The following is an 11,793-nucleotide window of genomic DNA, read 5'->3' as shown; positions in this document are numbered from 1 at the left end:
GAATTTACTTATTATTTTATTTTGCTTATTTGTTTATTGTTTACCTCTCCTTCTGCCATGAATTTGTGAAAATTTCATTATGTTGGAGCTTGGAATAGTGCTGATAATAGAGTGCAAATCCAGTGACTGTTTCTTGAATGAATGAATGCATGCGTGAATGAGTGAATGAATGGTATCCACAAACTAGATAAGTAGGAGGGCTCAGTCTTGACCGCAAGACTCTCTATTGGGGGACTTATTTTTTTTCATTGGGCTCCACAGTCATCCCCATTTCCAGTCTTCCCTTCTGCCTACCTAGCTTTGGAGACCTTGCTTCCGTGCTCAGAGAGAGAGTATGAAGCCTTCTTATTGGGAACCCAGGACTCTTCTGGGGGATTAAGGCCACAATTATGTCCAGGCAGAGGGATATCTGAGTCCCATTTAGCCCTATTGTTGGGAACCATTTGGGTGGGGGCTCGTCCTTCACAGATGCCTCCCTAATCTAATGGCCATGTAATAACCGTGATGACCTGGCCTGTGTCATGGATCTTGGGCTGTCCATTTAGTGCTTTCCTGATTCCTGTTCTTCTCTTCAGAGGTCCCTTCACAGGCTAAGGACACCTCTAAGCTGATGAGCAGGGCCAGCACCTTTTGAACAAAGGGCTGAAACCCACCTATATGTGTAAATGTTCCTCTCCCTTTCCCTCATTCTGATCCCCACGATGAGAACACTCATCTCTAAGACATTCCTGCCTTGCCAGGATTCTGGGGACCCATGATAGCAGGGTAGTGAAGCCTGGCTTCAGTGGGGCTTTCAGCTCAAGCTTTTGCTTTCCTCCCCTCGAGCCCCACCCCAGTGTGGTGCAACCCCATCCTAATGGGTCACCAGACTGGTGAAACCTGAACAGTTGGAGGCCAAAGGAAGCACTTGATGACAAACGGGTGGGGAGGTGAGCCAGTGGAGGAGGAATGGGGGCTTTAGGAGGAGGCCTGGGGAGGGAGCGGCGCAGGGAGATGGACTACCAGGGCTATTTATTTTCAAATGGAGATGGATTTTATATTTCAACTCCACTGCTTTTATCATGGTGAAATCTTATGAGGGTGATGTGAACGGGGCCCTGTATTCATTGTTATGCTATTTGGTTTTGATAAAAAGTGGCATTGTACAAGATGTTCCTTGGCCACGTCAGACCTCGCCGCGTAGCTAATGGTGGCACAGAGCCATACCACAAGTTGTGCAAGGCGAGGGCAGGGAGAACAGAGCTGCTTCTCAGGGATTAAGGCTGGTATTTCAATTTGAACTTTAAGAAAGAGATGGAAGGAACGGGAGCAATAGCAAGAAAGGAAAAGCAAGAGGGAGAAGAGAGGCATGAAAGGAAGACACGTAGGAAGGAATGAAAAAACCAAGGCATAAGAAATGGAATGGCCCCATTCAATGAGGGAAGGGTCTTTCTGGAAAACAGGAAAGAGATGAAATGTCTTTGCTCTTTTTTGCAACTTTCTTTTCTGCTTACCTTTGTTCCAAGGCATTGCTGTGTCTCTAAGTATGTTCTTTTCTTTTCTTCTTTCCACCTAAGAGTAGGAGTCAAAATGTCTGAGGTGCTTCTGTGAGTGTTGGAGGTTTGGAATAGTCTAGTAATGTTCTTTCATCAGCTTCCAAACCCAGACTTTTCCCTTCATCCAAACCTAAACCTGGAACTCTCAGGGGCCTCCATGATGTGAGGAGAGTTAGAGAAGACCACTTTCTCCTCATTGCTTTTCTTTCATTTTCCCTCCTTAGAAGTAGAAATCTGAGACCTACCCAAGCTTCCTTGAGAAGGTCACTTAGAGGCAAGGTGGTGTAGTAGGAGGAGCACAGCTTGGGGCTCAGAGGGGTGTACACCTGAACATCACGCAGGCGCTGAGGTGTTAAAAAGTGCCTAGCACATTTTAGGTGTTTAATAACTCTTGATTCCCTAATTGACAGCTCATTTCATCACAGTAAAAAAAAAAAAAAATGGGGGTCATCGTCCTACAAAAAACAACTTTATTTCTTAACCTGTAACTCCTAATGTGACACTTGAACAATGGACTTACAGTCAGTAAAAAAATTCTGACCCGTTTCTATTGAAAACTTGATCAGATGGCTTCCACCTTGTGCTGTCTGTAATGCCTACGACCCCATTTAGAAAGAAATCGATCCAGTCACAGTTGACTCCCTGGAAAGCCCTGGAGAACCACGTCCACCCATCATCCACAACAGAGCTATGATCTGCCAAGGTGGACGATTGGCAGTTGAGTTGGGACACAGCGAGTTCCTCTCCTGTTGTTTCCAACAATTGTGTAGCATCTGACGTCCTCCGTTCCCAAACAGAACAGCATTTGTTTAAAGAAAACATGTCTGGGACTTCCAGCTCCTACTTTCACTGGATCCACTGTACTGTGCTCTACGTGCCTACCACCTTGACCTAGGCGTGGTTTCCAGACTACACATGACTACTGTGCATACCTTCGTGCACGCTGCTCCTTCTGCATGCAGTCCCCTTCTTTGCCCCTCTATCTGGTGAACATCTACACCTCAACCAGCCTCCACTGCTCCATGTGGCCTTTCCTAACTCCTGAAAGAGCCCCCCGCACCTTTCTCTAGGCCTCGAATGTACCCTGAACAGACTTCTCTAATAGCCCTGTGCCTCCTTCCTTTAACCTGGAAGCTTTTTGAGCTTAACAACACTATTTCATTTCTGTATCCCCAATATGTAGCTTGGTGCCTGGCACACAGAGGGATCAAAAATTGATTATTGAATGAATAAATGAATGAATGAAGTGAATAACAGGAGTAAAGAAATCTTCAGAAAATCCAGTGAGATTTCTAAAAAAGCAACAAGCCAGTTTTAGCATTGAGCTATTTTACCTTTGTTATATTTGCAAATTCATTTAAACTCTCTTCTAATAAATAATGAGCACCATCACCAGGCAACCGTACGTGGCATATGACACTGTGAACACACAAGTTCAAGACCAAATATGCTTTCAAATAAATGAACAAGAATATACATTTTTCATATTATTTGAAAGTCTATTACTCCAGCAGAGAGGAGGGGAGGATGGATGGAAGAAAGAAAGAAATAGAAGAGAGGAAAGATCAAATCACTAAGCCAGAAACTATATTAGATTTCACATGCATAATTCTGTTTGCTCTTCACAAAGAGCCTGTAGAGGTGGGCACTGTTATCTCATTTTTACACAGAAGAAATTCTGGCCCAGAGAATTTGTATAGCTCGTAGACACTGAAAACTAACCAAAGCATGTCTGCCTTTCTATTTCACTAGAATTCTGGGAGTTGGAGTGTGAAGTGTTTTAGCAGAGCGTCTAGTCCTTGAATTTACAGATGAGGAAACCAAGCTCAGAGACATGGGGGTCTTGCCCCTGGTCACTAGAAGGTGGTGGCAGAGGAGGTGAGATTCAACCTCAGGTTGAGAACACAGCTTTGTGAGACTCCTGAGCAGGTCAAGGCCGTCCCACTATAGCATGTGGAGCAGCTGGACATGCCTGGAGTGGTTAACACCAGAGTTTGGGGACAAAAGCAAGTAAGGAAATTTCAGAAATCCAGCAACTTACAGCTGATTCTGGGAAAAGGGAGACAGTCGTCTACATATGTGGCCGGCCCAAGTATTTTTTTTTTTTTTTATCCTCGTAAACAAGTACTTAATTGTGCTCAGCCAGAAAACACTACAGATTAAGCTGCCATTATAATTCATTAGTCATCTGTATGTCTCACTTTGGTGCTATATGTTGGTCTTTTAAAGGTGCATTAAACGATTATACAGTTATTCCAACGAATTTAAGATTTCCTTTGTCATCTTCCCTTAAGTGGTAAATATCAAAATTTATGAATTCATGAAGAAATTTTCAATTTTTTTCATCCAGCATTCTGCAGAATTCTTGTTGGCTTCCGGAGAGGTGCGTACTTGACTGAACTAAGTAAGAGGTGCAAATGCACACCTGGGGCTGACTCTCTCCTTCCTGCTGTCCCTAGTGCCTTGTAGATATTACTTAATATGATGGTAATAAGAACCCATTGACTATTTTTATTTTTTAGAGATAGCCAGAGTGAGTGGGGGGAGGAGTAGGGGAAAAGGAGAAAGAGAATCTCAAGCAGACTCCCTGCTGAGCATGGAGGCTGACGTGTGGCTCCATCTCACGACCCTGATATTAGATCTGAGCCAAATCCAAGAGTCAGAGACTTAACTCACTGAGCCACCCAGGCGTCCCTATTTCTTTTTTAAAGTCAGTTTTATTGAGATAAATTTAAATACAGTAGAATTCCCACTATGTAGGTGTACATATTGAGTTTTGATAAATATATACACAGGTATAACTACACTACAACCAAAACACCAAATGTTTCCATTACTCCCAAGAGTATGTTTATGGCCTTTTATAATCAATCCTGTCCTCTCAACCCCAGGTGTCCACCGATCTGTTTTACATCCTTTTCCAGAACGTCACACAAATGGAATCAGTATGTAGCCTTTTGTTCTGGCTTCTTTCACTTAGCATAATGCTTGAGAGATTCATCCTTGTTGTGGGTTACCTAGTTTTATGATCCCACTTTACATAAATTCCAGGCTGCTTAAGTGACTCACTCAAGCTTGTGAGTCGCAGAGTCAGAACCTACACTCAACCAGCCTGATTCTAATGCCCGTGCCCTGATTCAAACTCTGCACCTCTGTCTGCACTTGGTCAGGGGTCAGGGCTCTGGGCCTGAGCTGCGCCTGAGTCATCACGTACTCAGTGGTCTTGGCTAAACGCTTTGCTTGTTTGGGTTTTCCCCCACCGTTTGATCATACAGCCAATTTTACATACAGATCTTCCAGATGTTGTGCAAAGAACATGAGCTTCTTCTTTCCTTCTTTCTATTTTTTTTGATTTTCAGGTTTTTAGGCAATGGTTTAATAAATCTTTGTTGAGCAGATGCATGAAAGAGGATATATTTAAAATGGAGAAGTATTTCCAAACCCAACATGGAAAGATTTGAACAAATGGTGAATCAAGAAAATCATAAATCTGACTCTCCTGCTGGTGATATGGACGGGAGCTAATTTGCTCCACTGTTCAAAGTGCAACCAGTTCCATGATGCGTTTTCCAAACAATGTTCCAGCATAAAGCTACAGGAGAACAGCTTGGCCAAGAAAAATGACCTGTTCACCTGCTCCCTCACGAAGCATGTTTGCCCCCTGCCCCCAGAACCTGAGTCCCAGGCCTTAGCTCTGCTCACCGCGCAGTTGGGGTTGAATGAGTTTTTACCGAATGGTGAACACTATTCCTGTCCAGCCATTAGCTGATTCATAGTCACTTGCTGTTAGAGTGACCTTGAGCAAGTCACTTAGCCTCTTGACATCTCTTAGCCATAATATGGGGTCAAAAATGGGGTGCTGAGTATTAAGTGAAATAACGCACATGAAACACAGTGCCGAAAAGCTAGCAATACCTCCCCACCCGCCGCTAGGCCCTTCTTATTTCCCCTTTGTCACGGTGTGACCACTAGAATGGAATTAAAGTTCAGGTATGATCATGTTCTGTAATCTATAAAGACTTAGGGAGAAGTAAGAGTCAGTAAATTCACTCAGCAAACATTTATTGACCACCTACTATGTGCCGACCCTGGGCTAGGCTAGGGACGCAGACATGGATAGACAGACTCATCCTAACAAGGCCGAAGGCCATGCTGCTGTCTTGACTTCTCCTGCCCTCGAAAGACCCTCAGCACGTTTCCTCTGTCAATTCTATGCCAGGGTTGAGGATAACAATTGCTGACGTGCATCTAGTCCTTTCTGGGTGCCAACAGCAGTGCTGAGAGCTTGTTACACAGATGTTACCTGATTTAATCCTCTCGGTAATCCTCTGAGGCTCCAGAATTCCTGTTCTCCAAGTGAGGGGGAAAAAAAAAAAAGAGCTCAAAGCATTGAGTGACATTGCAGGTAAATGACTGAGCTGGGCTCTGGAACCAAAGCCTAAGCTTTAAATCGTCGTATTCAGTGGTGTTTAATTATCTCATGTTCATTAGAAATTGAGTGGCAAGCACTGCCAGCAGGGTTGCCACGATGCACAACTCCCGGGACATGGCATTGCCTTTGCTGTCTGAGTGAATCACAGCCCTGGAGAAGTGCAGGGCCCTGGCTGCCTAGGTGAAGGCAAGGGCTGTCCCTGGCAAACCAGTCATCAGAAAAGATAAGCCTGATAGATTGTTATGGAATTTTTTTTAAAAAGGAGCTTGGCTTTCCATTGGTTCGAGCACTCACCCAAGAGTTTATGGTCTGGAATAAAGACATCTATGCTGGAGAGATGGAAAACACACGGTCACTCCCTGTAAAACTTGAGGCCACCAATTCCACCTGAGTTCATTGGCTTAGAGCTGCTGCCCAGGCAGGGAGCTAGTGTTCCCGAGTGTGACAACATAAGGAAGAAGCTACGATATCACATCACCTCCTCCTAGTCACAGGGGGCTGCCTGGAGGAGGCATGCTTCTCCGAGAACTATGAGAGCGGGAAAGGGAGGCACTGATGAAGCCGGAAAACTTTTTCAACGTGGAAACGGCAGCCTAAGCACATGGTCACATAAACACACTGGCAACTGATAGGACAACGGTGATCTGGTATTTAAAAGAAGGAGAATCATCCAGGATTCCTTTATGAAGAGGGGGACTCTCTTTTTTAAGAGGAAGAATGAAAGAGAATTCCTCTACTATTCTTCAGACAAGCTCCTCACTCCATTTTGCACACACAACCCTCCCTTTATGTTCATTCGTTTCTTTCCTAAGTCAGAGATTCCCAAAGTTTTCCACGAAAGGGACCCTTAGTGTCTCAGTAAACTTCTCAGTGCCCTAAGCCAAAAGAAATACCTCACAGTTAGAGTGTGAGTTGTTAGGTCCGTACAACCTAATCAGCATTTATGTGCTAACCACCTAGTAGCTGTTCAAAAAAATAATACACATATGGTGAAAGAAAAGAAAAGTTTCATTCTTAAACCATCACAACTACTTACCAATGAGATGTGTGTGCCTTTTAGGTGCTGCACAACTTCTCCAACTTTGCGATCACATTGGGTGCCACCACCCTAACTCCCTATTCCACGGTGATTTTTTTCTTAAGATTTTATTTATTTATTCATGAGAGACACACAGAGAGAGGCAGAGACACAGGCAGAGGGAGAAGCAGGGCCCTTGCAGGGAGCCCAATGCAGGACTCAATCCCAGGACCCCAGGATCACGCCCTGAGCCAAAGGCAGATGCTCAACAGCAGAGCCACCCAGGTGTCCCTCCAGTGATTTTCACAAAACTGAGACTATCATACCATCTGAGGTCTTCCACGTGGAGGCCAAATCACAGAGCTGGGAAGAAACTCTCCTGATCTAAAATCTGGAGGAAGGAGAGTGCAGGCATTGGTTCAAAGCTTCAATGTTAAGACCGTCAAGGCAATTCTTTTGTCCTTTTCTTCTTGTTTGCAGGATGCCCGCTACAGTCTCAAATATCAGAGCCAAGCAGGAAAGAAGGAGGAATTGGTAGTGCCAGCCTCATCTGACACAGCCTTTTAACAAGATAGCAAGAGCTATTTCCGAGACGGCTTCCCACCCCAAAAGATGTCCCCCGGTAGATCTCCTGGACCAGAAACTGTGTCATCTGTCCATCACTGGCTGCAGGGAAGGCTGAGAAAGTCATCAGTTAGCTGGGTACAAAGTGCTCCAAGTCAGGGCCCAGTAGCAAGGGAGGAGGGGTGGACTTGGGGCGAACAAACAAGATCTGCTGGAGAGCCTCGGGTACTCATACCACGATCAGTGGGACAGGAATGAATCCCTGCTCCCAATCACCTCAGGTCTAACCCGGAGACAAATGTGACTTGCTCCAAAACTTTGATGACTACACAAAATAATCAAGAGATATATATTGCTCTAGAAAGCTACTGAACTAGCCTAAGAGGGTCACAGAAAGTTCTAGGAAGCAGCTAACCGCACTGTTAAAAAAAGGCAATCAATAGGAAGAGGAACAGGAAGCACGGGGGCCCAGGGATGTGAAGGAAAAGATGTTAGAGGACTTGAGTAGCCCATGATCTGGTGCCCAGAGCACAGCAGGGCTGGTGGGAGGACAGGGGGTGGCGGGAAATGACACAGAACAGGTCATGGAGTCAGCTAGGCCCCTGCATGCCCCCTGGCTCTGTGGAGAAATGCTCCTTTCACTCTGCGGGTCTGCTAGTGACATGGCCCAACCTTCCATGTCCTGCAGGTGGACCTCCACCCAAGCAGAACCAGAGTCCCTTGTTGCAGGGGTGATTGATACGGATGCCGAATAAGACTCCATCCTAAGGACAATGCAAATCCGGGGAGCTGCTAGTAGCTGTATTTTCCTCCTGCAGAGAGAGCTTGCCTGGTAGATGGGCTGGCCTGGGGCCTGGGGTCTGGGGCCTGGAGCCTGGGGTCTTGGGGTCTGGGGCCTGGAGCCTGGGGTCTTGGGGTCTGGGGCCTGGGACCTGAGGCCTGGGGCCTGGGACCTGAGGTCTAGGGTCTGGGCCTGGGCCCTGGGGTCTGGGGTCTGGGGCCTCGGGCTTGGGGCCTGGGGTCTGGAGCCTGGGGTCTGGGGTCTGGGGTCTTGGGGTCTGGGGCCTGGGACCTGGGGTCTGGGGCCTAGGACCTGGGGTCTGGGGTCTGGACTTGGGACCTGGGGTCTGGGGTCTGGGTCCTGGGGTCTGGTGCTTGGGGTCTGGGGTCTGGGGCCTGGGGCTTAGTGCATGGAGCCTGGGGCCTAGGTCCTGGCGTCTGGGGTCTGGGGCCTGGGGCCTGGGGGAAGAGCCTGGTCAAAGCACTAACATCCTGGCTTCCACCAAAAACCAGAAAACCCTCGGAGTAACTTAAGCTGCTACCATTTCTGGCTTTGTGTAAGCCAGTTGAAACTAGTTTTTATTAAGCAACTTTGAGTTAGTTCTTATCTCTCGCGCTGGCAAGGTCTTGAGGAGGCCTGTGGTTCCAAGCAGGAGGCTCTCGCCCGTGGGCTCCCACACCTGGCGCAGGCTGGGGTCCGGCCTCAGCCCTGCTCCCGGCCGTCCCCATCTCCGCCTCCCCGCGCCCCCGACCGAGGCCCTGAGTCAGTCAGCTGGCGGGCTGGCACCCGCTTCCTGTCCCGCAGACCTGGGCGCCCTTCCTGGGCTGTTATCTGACTCCACTATCGGCAGGTGGCATCCAGGAACACCGGGGACTTCTAGGAAAAACAATGTTCTGCAAGACGAAGGCACGTGGCCCGGTGACCCCGGTGGCCCCGCTGAGGCCTGTGCGCCCCAGAGCCAGCAGCCTGGCTCGACCTGGGAGCCCACGCCCCGAGCCCGCTCTCCTTGTTGATTGCAAGGAGTCCCACCTGCAGGGGGTCGTGCTGCCTGCTCCCCGGACCAGCCTGGAGAAGTCGCCTCCCCTCTCCGAGCGTCCACCTCCTCCGTCCTCTACGTGCATGTTGACCGTGGTTGCTAACACACGTTCAGTGCCTAGGAGGCATCGGGCATGCTAAGCACTGCACATGGTAGTCACCTCCCTCTGCAAGAACTGGCACATTGTGAGATTTTCATCTGGGTCTGTCATTGTTATTATTATCTGTGATGTCATGGGAACCAACAACTTCAATCTAATCATTTAAAAAAAAAAAAAAAGATTTTATTTGAGAGAGAGAGAGAGCCCGAGGAGGGAGGGGAAGAGGGGGAAAGGGAGAAGCAGGCTTCCCACTGAGCTGGGAGCCCATGTAGGGCTCAATCCCAGGGCCCTGAGTTCATAACCTGAGCCAAAGGTAGATGCTTAACTGACTGAGCCACCCAGGTGCCCTTTATCTTTTAATAAATGAGAACACTGACATGGAGAAGCAGTGATTGACCTACCTAAAATCATATGATGTCATCAGTGACAGAGCGAAATCTAGAACTCAAGTCTCATCGAAATTAAGATGTGGCTACCAAAAAGCCACAGAAATCATAGTGCATCTAGAAATACACTATGGGATTACATGATTTCTATGGAGAAAATTTTTAAATTCTTTTTTTTGGGGGGGGTACAGTATACTTTATTGATGGTACATGACAAGGTAAGGGTCCCCAAGCTCCTCCCCTTCCTCGGGGTCTGGGATGTAAATTGAAGGTCAGGAGATTCTCAGTGTGTTGGGGGATTAAGCTGAGGCAGGTACTCCCCAGCAGCTGAGGGCCTCTCTCTTCCTCTTGTTCTTGTTGGGGCTGGTGGTCCAGGAGGCTCTTACTCCTTGGAGGCCACGTGGACCATGAGGTCCACCACCCAGTTGCTGTAGCCGAATTCATTGTCATACCAGGAAATGAGCTTGACGAAGTGGTCATTGAGGGCAATGTCAGCCCCGGCGTCGAAGGTGGAAGAGTGGGTGTCACAGTCGAAGTCACAGGAGACAACCTGGTCCTCAGTGTAGCCCAGGATGCCCTTGAGGGGGCCCTCCGATGCCTACTTCACTACCTTCTTGATGTCGTCATATTTGGCAGCTTTCTCCAGGCAGCAGGTCAGATCCACAACTGACACATTGGGGGTGGGGACATGGAAGGCCATGCCAGTGAGCTTCCCATTCAGCTCAGGGATGACCTTGCCCATAGCCTTGGCGGTGCCAGTGGAAGCAGGGATGATGTTCTGGGCAGCCCCTCGGCCATCATGCCACAGCTTCCCAGAGGGGACGTCCACAGTCTTCTGGGTGGCAGTGATGGCATGGATGGTGGTCATGAGGCCCTCCTCGATGCCGAAGTGGTCATGGATGACTTTGGCTAGAGGAGCCAAGCAGTTGGTGGTGCAGAAGGCATTGCTGACAATCTTGAGGGAGTTGTCATACTTCTCGTGGTTCACGCCCATCACAAACATGGGGGCATCAGCAGAAGGAGAAGAGAAGATGACCCTCTTGGCCCTGCCCTTTAGGTGAGCCCCAGCCTTCTCCATGGTGGTGAAGACCCCAGTGGACTCCACAACATACTCAGCACCAGCATCACCCCATTTGATGTTGGCGTAATCTTGCTCCTGGAAGATGGAGATGGACTTCCCGTTGGTGACAAATTTCCCGTTCTCAGCCTTGACCGTGCCGTGGAATTTGCCGTGGGTAGAATCATACTGGAGCATGTACACCATGTAGTTGAGATCAATGATCAATGAAGGGGTCATTGATGGTGACAATATCCACTTTGCCAGAGTTAAAGCAGCCCTGGTGACCAGGCGCCCAATACGGCCAAATCCGTTCACTCCAACCTTCACCATCGTGTCCCGGGGACGCGGGTGGCCCTGCACAGAAGATGCGGCTGTCTGTCAAACAGGGAGGAGCAGAGAACCAAAATTTAAAATTCTAATGAAAAACATAAGTGATCTGAATAAGTGGAGAATGGAAATATCCAATGCTCTTGAGTGGGCAATTTCACATGATAATGGTAATAATTATTCTCGGGTTAATTCATAAATGAAGTGCAGAGACCAGTTGGGCATTTTGAGGAACTTGAAAACTGAATTCTAAAAATGTCTTTGGAGGAAGACAGGTCCACAAATAGCTAAGTTAACTTTAGAAAAAAGAGAGGGGAGAATTGGCTGGAAGTCACTGAGACATTAGAAGGTGGAAGTAATAAAAAGCAGTTGGTTTTGGCACAAGAATAGACAAATGGATTGGTGAATCTTCGTAGAGAGGAGAGTCAGAGCCATATGTAATCAGACCCTAATATATATATGACACAGGAGCCATTGCAATTCTGTAGGGAAAGACCAGATTGTTTAGTGTATGGAGTAGAGGAAACTTGTTCACTATTTGGAGAGGAAATAGA

At 47.7% G+C, this 11,793-nt stretch overlaps 1 pseudogene; it reads right to left on the bottom strand.

The window, feature by feature from the left end:
* Positions 1 to 10,234: 10,234 nt before the first annotated feature.
* Positions 10,235 to 11,164, bottom strand: LOC121472071 (annotated as a pseudogene).
* Positions 11,165 to 11,793: the final 629 nt, after the last annotated feature.

Source organism: Vulpes lagopus, chromosome 11, assembly GCF_018345385.1.
Source record: "Vulpes lagopus strain Blue_001 chromosome 11, ASM1834538v1, whole genome shotgun sequence".
Lineage (NCBI taxonomy): Eukaryota > Metazoa > Chordata > Mammalia > Carnivora > Canidae > Vulpes > Vulpes lagopus.
Note: the sequence above shows the minus strand (reverse complement) of the source record. Positions and strands in the feature narration are given on the sequence as shown.